The sequence below is a fragment of the Bos indicus x Bos taurus genome, chromosome 15, assembly GCF_003369695.1.
Source record: "Bos indicus x Bos taurus breed Angus x Brahman F1 hybrid chromosome 15, Bos_hybrid_MaternalHap_v2.0, whole genome shotgun sequence".
Classification (NCBI taxonomy): Eukaryota; Metazoa; Chordata; class Mammalia; order Artiodactyla; family Bovidae; genus Bos; species Bos indicus x Bos taurus.
Window position 1 is genome coordinate 4,664,513 of NC_040090.1, and position 11,667 is coordinate 4,676,179.

Below are 11,667 nucleotides of genomic sequence, written 5' to 3' on the forward strand. Positions count from 1 at the left end.
TATTCTGTTGGCTAAGAGTGAAACACAGCTCTTTGCTTAACCAAAAGAAGAGATTGCTATACGTCATGTCCCAATGTCTAAATGAATCTGATCCTCAAAAAAAAAAAAAAAAAGGAACCTGGAGTTCTATCAACAGTTAGAGTTCTGTGTTACTCATTTCTAATCTCTATAACACAAAGTTGTTATAGACACTTAGTCATATCAAGTGAACAGATGCTTAAACTGCAATTTTATGAAAGATTTCTCTTAATCATTTGCTACATGGCTTGGATCACATCCTTGTTCCTCATACTGTAGATCAATGGGTTCAACATTGGGCTCAAAAAACTAAAAGACTGCAAATATTTTGGACTCCTTTACAGACTTATCAGTTGGAGGCCTCAAGTACATGCAGAAGAGGGTTCCATAAAATAGAGTGACTATTGCCAGGTGGGAACCACAGGTAGAAAAGGCTTTGTGCCTACCTTCCACAGAACGGATCACCAAGATAGATGCAATGATGAAAACATAAGACAGGAGAATGATGAACAAGGAGCTCGAGAGAGTGAAACCAGCAACCACAAACATTGCCATCTTTTTGACATAGGTGTCAGAGCAGGCCAACATTATCAGAGGAGGATCAGCACAGTAGAAATGGTTGATCTCAAGGGAGTCACAGAAGGACAAGTGAAAGGTCAGCAGTGCCTGAGAGAGACCATTGAAGAATCCACAAGTATAAGGGACTGTGACTAGAAAGATGCAAACGTCCTTGGACATCCTGGTGCTCTAAGGTAATGTAGAGGGCTGCAGATGGCTACATAGTGGTCCAAGGCCATTGAAGCAAGGAGATAAAACTCAGTGATCACCAGGGCAATGAAGAGAAGGCACTGTGTGAAGCATCCAGCATAGGAGATGGTCTTCTGGTCTGAGAGGAAATTGTGCAGCATATTTGGAGTAACATTGGAGGAATAGCAAAGGTCTACAAAGGAGAGGTGGCTGAGGAAGAAGTACATGGGGGTGTGGAGGTGGGGATTGGTCCTGATCAGCACAATCATGCCCAGATTCCCTGCCAGTGTGACTAGGTAGATCACCAGGAACACCCCAAACAGGGCCTTCTGTAGCACTGGGTTATCTGTGAGTCCCAGGAGAATGAATTCAGCCACTGCAGTGTGGTTAGGGGAAGACATATTCTCATCCCTTAAAAACTGAAAGTGGTAAAGTGAAGAATTCTATCTGATCTTGATTCTGCATTTATTCCATTCTTTTGTCATTTACTTTTGATCTATCTCTCTATAAGGAAATTACTCTTCTCAACCAATGCATCAGATCATCTATGTAAATATTTGCACCTTATCTCTTTGAGATATATTTTTCTACATATATACTGGAAACACACACTCACAAACTCACACATTCTCTTTCTCCTTATTTGTAAATCATGTATACACATATACAATTAAACCTATTTTCTTGGAAAACTCCATATTCAGTATTTTTTTTTTTTCCAAATTCTGTGAAAAAGAAAGCCAAAAGAATGAAAACCAGGTCTGGAAAGCAGCAGGTCAGTGGCATCATTCAAATGGACAAATGAAGGATGCAGAGTTTCTATGGTCCCTGCACCTCTGATACACTATTGTTTTTGACACACATTAGAAGATATGTTCAGTCCAGCATTTTCTCCTGAAACCCATACTTGTCTAGCTTAAATTCATTCAGAAGACATTTAATTAGTAGATGCATCTCTTGACATATGGCTAAGAAGGTACAGAATGAAGAATTGTTCTTTTTGCTTTTTAAAGGCCATGGCACCCCACTCCAGTATTCTTGCCTGGAGAATCCCATGGATGGAGGAGCCTGGTGGCTACAGTCCACGGGGTCGCAAAGAGTCGGACACGACTGAGCGACTTCACTTCACTTTCACTCATTATTTTAAGGAGGCTTTTTTTTTTTTTTTTCCTATTCTAGCTTCTGGGGTTACATGAGTGAGCAAATTACATATCCTGGTGAACCATATATTGCAAGAGAGGTAATAGGTATTGAGCACATAGACAAACGTTTACAGCAGTGTGTCATTTAGAAGAAAACACTATGAGGAAAATTAAAGGTGGAGTGCTTTTAGATGGCCAAAAACCTGAGAAGACAGAAAATGAACAGTAAATAAAGAATTCAAATATCTGAAGAGGGATTTGTTTCCATTATTTTTTAAAGCTGACACACCTCTGAATATATTTGTTTAGGAAAGCACATTAGGATAATATTTAAATGCAGACTTAGCTTCCAGCTGGAATTATCATTTCTGTTTTTGTGTGTGTGTGTGTGAAAGTAAGATATGACTGGAAGCATTATGCCTCAAGAATTTCACCTTAAGGCTTTTTAAATTTAGTTTTCACATACACATCAGAAGAGCCTCTTTATAATACTTAATTTTTCAGAGATGCCATGAAATATTAACATTTGAATAGACAAAACAAGTATAAATGATGAAAATAATTTTTTCAATATTGGTGAGAATATTAATTTTCACACAAAATAAAAATCATTTTTAGTGAACAAATGTAGAAAATGACTTACCTGTAAAACTGACTTACTATATTTTCTAAAACAAGGTGGGAAGATTTAAAGTGTTTCTTAGGAATATTCCCTAGTGTATTTTAAAAAAAAATCTTATAATCCAATTAAGATAGATTTTTTTCCCTCAAGGGCATAACCTTAATTTCATGCTTTGAGATCTTTAGTTTTCCTTCAAGACCAAAATCTGTATGCAACATCTTTGTACCCTGCTTTATACTATGTGGCTGAGATCTTTGGCAAAAATAAAGAAGTTCACCATCACTTTTAATACTATGAAAGGACAAAAATGTGGTTGGATGAATTTTGCACTTTTTGTGTATAAAAGTGACTGAGAACCAGGATCATTCATAAAATTGATGTATCATAAAATTGGTGATTTAGGAGGAGAGGTCAAATATGAGTAAAGAATATCTGAATATTGTTTGATACTGCATTTGTTAGAGAATAAAGGAATCTAGAGATGGTCTCAGTAGCCTCTACCTTCCAGGGCATTGATAACTCCAGCCAATTCAATCAAAGGAATTAAAGTAGAGTCTCATTAAGACAAGAGAGGCATCTCTGATTTTTTTAAATTTCCAAATACTGGGTTACAGTCTGATAAATCAGTCAGTGAATAAAGCTGTATATCATTATAAAAATATATATTGTCATCAACTTAGCACATTAGGAGAGATTGAGCATAATGGTGTATTTTTCAGATTGGGGTCAAAAATATTTATTTATCCCAACATTTTCTGTTTTACCTTGATTCCTTGAACAAATTAAATAAAAATTTAAAGTGTAAAATCCTAAATATTCCCATGAAATAAAAGTTTCTTATATGATTGTAAGGCTAATTGTAGGATAGTAGAGCTTTTATTGGAGAAGGCAATGGCACCCCACTCCAGTACTCTTGCCTGGAAATACCACATGGAGGGAGGAGCCTGGTAGGCTGCAGTCCATGGGGTTGCTAAGAGTCGGACATGGCTGAGCGACTTCACTTTCACTTTTCACTTTCATGCATTGGAAAAGGAAATGGCAACCCACTCCAGTGTTCTTGCCTGGAGAATCCCAGAGATGGGGGAGCCTGGTGGGCTGCCGTCTCTGGGGTTGCACAGAGTTGGAAACGATTGAAGCGACTTAGCAGCAGCAGCAGCAGCAGAGCTCTTTATTTCCTGATGCCTTAATGTAAAGATTCCTTATCTTGCCTAAAGATACTTGAAGGTTTGACCCGTCTTTAAGCTGAATGTCAGCACTGGTTTCCTAAAGTACTTATATATGTATGTAAGTACATTCTGATATGGGCTTCCCTGGTGGCTCAGATAGTAAAGAATCAGGAAACACTGGCTCAATCCCTGAGTTAAAAAGATCCCCTGGAGAAGGAAATGGCAACCCACTCCAGTATTCTTGCTTGGAGAATCCCATGGGCAGAGGAGCCTGGTGGGCTACAGTCTATGGAGCACGAGAGTTGGACACAACTCAGTGATTAAACCACCACCACCACTATATCCTGATATACTTTAATATAGAATACCGTTGTGATAATCATAATATTTACAACCAGAGTTTTCCAAGAAGAGGTAGGATTAACTCAATAGCAATTGAACAAGTAGGAAAAAAGTAGTGAATTAACTCTGGAAAGGCAAAATAACAATACTTTTCAGTATGGGATCACTTGATCAAAAGTTCACGCATAAGAAGTAAATGCTTATTTACTTTACATGTATAACAACAAATAATATTGGAGAGCGCAGAATTTACCTATCTACCATTGATACTGGTTAAAAGAAGGCTTTTCAGTGTTCTTATTTTATTTTCCTAAAAAGCCTTCAGGAGACTCTATTTAATTTATATTTGAAGACACACATTCCTTAGTTAAAGGTTATTCCTTTAGAATAACCTTTAGAATATTCCTTAGAAGCAGAGTGATCTCTGCTTCAATTGCAAAGACCAGTTGACACATGTCTGCTAAAAGAACACATAATTGCTTTAGCTACACAAATGTCAAACAGTCAGATAATTGAAACTATCCCACTGACACTGTTATTTGTGTTCTTGTGATTATTTAATTCACTATATTTTTGGTTATAGAAGATTCAATAATATACTGGAAGTCCTAATCTATCTAATAAAATTGTACTGATTCAAAGGGAAAAAAAATAAAAGCATCCTATTCATAGATTGCTTAATAGTTTATATAGAATCTCCTTTCAAGATACACAAATAAAATGTTAACTAGATTTATTGTGGTGATCATTAAGTTGTACATCACATTTTTTAATATGCAGAAGGAAAGCTAAGAGTACATAGTAGAAGGTCACAAGGTGAAGATCAATATGCATAGATTATTTATATTATTATGTAAAAACCAACCAAAACTAGAAAATAAATGCTTCTATATATCACTTATAATAACATTAAAAGAGTAAGCACTTAAAAATGATTTTTTAAATAAAACTTCAAAAGTTACATAGTTATAACCACAAAACATTGCATGCAGAGAGAAATTAAAGGAGACTTAAATAATGGAGACATGTATCTTCCTTGTGGATTGTAATATTCAGTAGTTTTAAGTCCAATATTTTTAAGTTACCAATTTGCCTAAAATTGATCAATAGTTTTAATGCCAGTTCAGCTGGCTTATTTTTAATAGAAAAACTGATTCTAAGTTATATAGAAATTGTTAAAAAAAATGTTAAATTAGCCAAAACAATTTTGAGACAGAAGAAAAATCTTTAAATGATTTACACTATCTAATTTTAAGAGTTAGTAAGGAACTACAGTGTTCAAAACAATAAATTTAGCTACACTGAACAAGATATTTTCAATAAGGGTGAAACCGCTTTATATTGGAAGGAGATGTTATCTAGGACTTCCAAAGCTAAAGAGAAGTCAAAGTTTCAAAGGACAAGGTTTGCCTCACTTCAAACCTTCAAAGGATTGACTGACTCTCTTGTTAGGGGCTAATGTAGCTCGAGGTTTCAATTGAAGCCTATGCTCATTTACCACTTCAAAAATTCTAGGGCCCTTATGAAGTATGCTAAATCTACTCTGCCTCTGCTCTATAAATAAAACAACAGTGTAGATGATAGCACATCTGCTTACAACATGCTGCTGCTGCTACGTTGCTTCAGTCGTGTCCAGCTCTGTGCTACACTATGGACTGTCACCTGCCAGGCTTCCTGTGTCCATGGGATTCTCCAGGCAGGAATACTGGAGTGGGTTGCCATGCCTACTCCAGGGGAATCTTCCCGACTCAGAGTTTGAACCCACGTCTCTTGTATCTCCTGCATTGACGGGCGAGTTCTTTACCACTAGTGCCGCATGAGAAGCATGGTTCACTAAATATTTTAAGCTCACTGTTGAGATCCACTGCTCAGAAAAAAATAAAATAAAAGGAAGAAAATAAGATTTCTTTTTAAAGTACTATTACTTATTGACAATGCACCTGTTCACCCAAGAGTTCTAATGGAGATGTACAACAAGATATGTGCTGTTTTTATGCCTGCTAACACAACAGAGCAATCACATTCCCCATCCATTCTGCAGCCTATAGATCAAGATATCATTTCAACTTTCAGATGTTATTATTTTAAAAATATGTTTTGTAAGGCTATGGCTCTTGTAGTTAGTGATTTATTTGATGTCTGGGCAAAGGAAATTGAAAGCTTCCAGAATGGATTCATTATTGTGAATGCCATTAAGAACATTCATGATCCATTTGGAAGATGTAAAAATACTAACATTAACAGGATTTGGGGTAAGTTGTATCCCACCTTCATGAATGACTTTGAGGAGTTCAAAACTTCAGTGGAGAGAGTAGCTGCAGATGTTGTGGAAATAGTAAGAGAACTTGATTAGAAGTAGAGACTGAAGATGACTGAATTGCTGCAATCTCAGGATAAAACTTTAGTGGATGAGGACTTGCTTCTTGTGGATGTGCAAAGCATATCGTTTCTTGAGATGGAATCACTGCTGGTGAAAAATGTTGGACAGATTGTTGACATGACAACAAAGGATTTAGAATATTACATAAACTTAGTTGATAAAGCAGTGGCAGCCTTTGAGAGTATCAATTTGAGCTTTCAAAGTTCTTCTGTGGGTAAATGCTGTGGAACAGCATTACATGCTACAGGCAAATCTTTTGTGACAATGTCAATTGATGTAGCAAACTTCATTGCTGCATTTTAAGAAATTGTCACCACAACCCACATTTTGAGCAACTGCCACCCTGATCACTCAGCAGTCATCAGCAGTAAAGCAATACCCTTCACCAGTAAAATGATTGTAACTCACTGAAGGCTAAATTTTAATAGAGTATTTTAATTAAAATATATACACTTTAGACATAATGCTGTTGCATACTTAATAGACTTTAATATAATATAAATATAACTGTTACATGAGCTGGGAAACCAAAAAATTGTGTAATTTGCTTTATTATGCCATTCACATATTGCAGTGGTCTGGAACAAAGCCTACAATATATTTTACATACGTCTATTTTGAGTTTTTTATGCTCCTAAATAGGGAGTTGAACTACGATAATTGGTTTTTTCAAGCATATAGGTTCTCTGGAATAAATGGGATTTATATAGAGCAATCATATTCCCCAGGATGCTTGGAATATTTGGTCCGATTCCACTATTAGAAAAAAAAAAAAAAAAAGGCAAAAACAAAACAGGAACCCTCATGACAGAATGACATGGAGCCAGAGTAAACATATGTGGATTTGACCATTTCTAAGTTCCCTATGAGCCCTAAAAGCCCATGCTTTGGCAATTCTAAGTTTAGAAGCAAAAAGTGGATGTTTTAAAAATGTTGCCAAAGGAAGTTTTGACCTCCTTGTTTCTCAGACTATAGATGAGAGGATTTAACATGGGGATGACCACTGTATAAAACACAGACAGCACTTTGTCTTGGTCCATTGAGAAGCTGGAGCTGGGGCACAGATACATGAACAGGATTGTGCCAGAGAAGATGGTGACCACCATCAGGTGGGACGCACAGGTGGAGAAGGTTTTGTGTCTCCATCAGCAGAGCGGATCCTCACGATGGCAGTGAGGATGCAGAAATAGGAAGTGAGAATGGTCAGGAGGCAGCTCAGCTCATTAAAACTGGCAAAAGCAAGAATGACAGCTTCATTGACACGAGTGTCAGAACAAGTAAGTTTCAGGAGGGGTGGAATGTCATAGAAAAAGTGGTTGATGACACTGGAGTGGCAGAAAGACAGCTGGAAGGTGAGGCCCGTGGGAATGGCAGCATTTATCAAGCCAGGAAGGTATGTGGCCAGCACCAGCATGACATTAAATTGGGAGGACATAGTGACCGTGTAAAGGAGAGGTTTGCAAATGGCCACGTAACAGTCATAGGCCATCACGGTCAACAGGAATCCCTCAATGCCAGCAAAAGAACCAAAACAGAAGAACTGAATGGCACATTCATTGAATGAAATGACTGGGCTCTCTGCCCAGAAATTTACGAACATTTTAGGGGCAATGACAGAAGAGTAACAGAAGTCAACAAGGGACAGGTTACTGAGGAAAAAATACACTGGCGTGTGGAGATGTGAGTCAATCTTGATTAAGAGGATCATGCCAAGATTTCCAAACACAGTGATCATACAGATGACTAGAAATGCCATCAAAAGAAGACTCTGTAGCTCTGGATGATCGCTGAACCCCAGGAGAATAAATTCAGTCACTGTCGAATGGTTGCTCATCCCTTTGTCTCAGAGTGGATGATTGGCTTGCTGAGATAAGAAAGAAATCAGTGATATAAATTATTAAAAAAAAGAAAATCAAACAGTTTATTCTCTATTGTAAAATTACTTCTAAAATGTCCAAAGAACATGTATATTAAGGCTTTTTATTTTTTTAACTGCAGAACAACAAAAAGATTTCTTAAGTGAACTCAGCAACTTTTATTTTAAAATGAGCATTTATCCATGCGTGTGTGAAATTGTTGATGATCAACCCCTGCTTGTCTATATCTTACCTTACTTCCCAAAGTTTTTCACCTCCTCCATTGATCTTTTTGCCTTCACTGTCTATCATCCAGTTCCTTTGCATTCTCTTTGGCAGTGAAATGTGAGACATACTTGGATATATAATGCTTCCTGAATTCAGTTCAGTTTTTTTCCTGTTTTCTCTTAAGCCCACTCCAATCAAACTTTCACTCCATCACTACACAGAAATTGTTCTTGTCAAGGTTGTCAGGGTTCTTTATGCTGCTAAATTCAGTGGTCAATTCTCAATCTTCATCTTTTTGATCTATCAATAATATTTGGCAGAGTTAATTGCTAACTACTCCTTGAAAAACTATCATCTCTTGTCTCCCAGGACACACCATTCTGAGTTTTCCTCCTACCATATGGGCTGCTCCTTCTCAGCCTTCTTTGTTCATTCCTCTTTTCTCTGACTGTTAAGATTGGAGTAGCTCAGAACTCAGTTTGTGATCTTCTTCTATTTTTTTTTCCTATTTACACTCTACTTTCATGATCTTATTCAGTCTCATGACTATAAATACTATCTATATATTTACAACTCCTGAATTTATTTCAGCCCTGACCTCTTTCCCAAATCCCAGACTTATAATGCAATCACTTACTCACATTTTCACACTAATATCAAATAATGACTCAACCTAACTCAAAGCTGATTTGCTTATGTCTTCCTTTAACTTTCCCAAACATAACATTCTCTGTCTCAAGTCAGTGACAACTCTCTACTTCCATGTGTTCAAATAAAAAATAAATACAAGTAAATAAATATTAAAGAAATTGTTCTCTTTTCTTTCTCACATACTATGTAACTAGTCTATCAGATAATTATGTTGTCTCTATTTTCAAAATGTCTACTTCAACAAGCCGACTTTATTTATTTCTACCATTAAGGCTCAAGTCAACATCATCTTTCACCTAGATTACTACAGTAGTCCTTTAACTGACCGTTCTTTCTCTAAAATCAGTTAAATTCCACCCTATAAAATACCACTTAAAAAAATTCACAGCCATTTTTTAGATCTCTGCTTTATACATATAAATATATATATACATCTATATATATGATATAAAGTATATTCTAAATGACATATATGATCTTATATGTATGTATGTCCTTACATATGTTTATGTATATAGATAGATAGATAAAGGCTGACAATTGCAGTAGTTTCTCAAAGTGTGCATATAAGAGCATAAAATAATTTTATTTAAGGTACTACACAGTGTATTAAATATGCCAAGTGCTTTGGCACTCTTTCTGCACAAAATTAATTAAATTTCCCTGCTTCATACATGAGAAGGCAATGGCAACCCACTCCAGTGCTCTTGCCTGGAAAATCTCATGGACGGAGGAGCCTGGTGGGCTGCAGTCCATGGGGTCGCACAGAGTCGGACAAGACTGAAACGACTTAGCAGCAGCAGCTTCATACACACACAAAAACACAGATATATACACAGAAAGATGTATGTGTACATGTGTGTTTGTATGTGTATGCATAGGTTGAATATTCTATAAAGTCCTCATCTCTTATTAGTCGTCCTAAACCCCTTTCTTCTAAAAAAAAAAAATAATAATTGTGTTAGTTTAGTTGCTAACCTTCAATTCAGTGTTTCAGACACAATTTAGAGACATAGTGTTTTTAAAATTTTTGTTTATTGATCTTAATTGGAGGATAAGTACTTTACAACATTGTGATGGTTTTTGCCTACATCAATATGAATCTGCCATAGGTACATGTGCGTCCCCTCCATGCTGAGCTTCCTTCCCTGTCAACCCTGTCCCTCCAGGTTGTCACAGAGCACTGAGAGATTTTGTCTTAATTCCTTGAATGCTTTTTGAATCCTCTTTGAAGCTTTCTATATCTAATCACTTAGAGATAAATTAAATCATCTTACCTGCTGTCCTTAAGACATACTCACTGAAAGTAGTGGTGTTTATAAGTTTAGTTTTATTTATTGCTTTTTGGAGGAATACAAAATTTTTCCCCCACAGCGTGAAATTTATAGCTTTGATGAAAATGGAAGTGGCTTAAGGAACTCATCTGTGACAGACTTAAGATATGGTTAATTAATTCAACAAAGAGTATAAGATGCTACTTCTGAATTTGAGGCTGAGGGTCAGATTATTAAGGTTGCAATGATGCTCTTGAGATTTAATCATCTTTGCAAAACACTAAAAAAACAAAAGCCTGAAATATACTAACCCAAAATTAAGACATCCACTTTTTTTTCACTGAGATAATTGAACTATTTTCTCCCCAGGGAGTCACTTATACCTTTGTGAGTGAGTTAGGCATTTGAAGTACAAAATGTCTTTTATGGTCTTAAGACTCCATTGTGAATAACACTGAATTAAATTAAATGATATAAAATTTATTAGGTCTTGCCTCAAAAATTCACAATTCCACTGAAAATATAATCCATACTCATATCTATTTTAATAGGCAAGAATACTGGAATGAGTTACCATAACCTACTCCAATTGATCCATCACTCCCCAGAGACCTTCCTGATTGCAGTTTTTTCTCTCTTTTTATTTGCTCACTCTGTTCCATGTATACTTGTTCCCTTACTATTCTTTTAACAAACCAAGGAGGATCTCCCCTCAGGGCCTTTGATTCACCACAGGTATTCATGCAATGTTATTCCTATGCAGGACTTGCTCAAATGTTATTTCCACAGGTTGCTCTACTCCCATACAACCCTTTTCTCTCACTTTAATTTCTTTAAAGCACAACTCTTATCCATGTCACACACATGCATCCCACACAAACAGGAACAAATGCCTGTGCAAATGTGCATAAACACTTTGATGTTGACAATAAAGTCTTCCTCACTCAAAAACAAGTTTAATGAAATCAATAATTTTGTTTTCTCACGTGGTATATCTTCAGCATGTGTTACCTGCTGAATACATTTTTCCACTAATGTCCTTGAGAGAAACATCGGTTAATAATTAAAAGTGGAATTAACAGGAGACTGGAGGGTTGAAACACAAGGTGGAATCAAGATTGCCGGGAGAAATATCAATAACCTCAGATATGCAGATGACACAACCCTTATGGCAGAAAGTGAAGAGGAACTCAAAAGCCTCTTGATGAAAGTGAAAGTGGAGAGTGAAAAAGTTGGCTTAA

The 11,667-nt window shown here is 36.4% G+C and overlaps 2 pseudogenes; both read right to left on the reverse strand.

Moving 5' to 3' along the window:
- Nucleotides 1-217: 217 nt before the first annotated feature.
- On the reverse strand, nucleotides 218-1,203 carry LOC113904675 (annotated as a pseudogene).
- Nucleotides 1,204-7,319: 6,116 nt separating this feature from the next.
- LOC113906034 lies at nucleotides 7,320-7,906 on the reverse strand (annotated as a pseudogene).
- Between the last annotated feature and the right edge of the window lie 3,761 nt (nucleotides 7,907-11,667).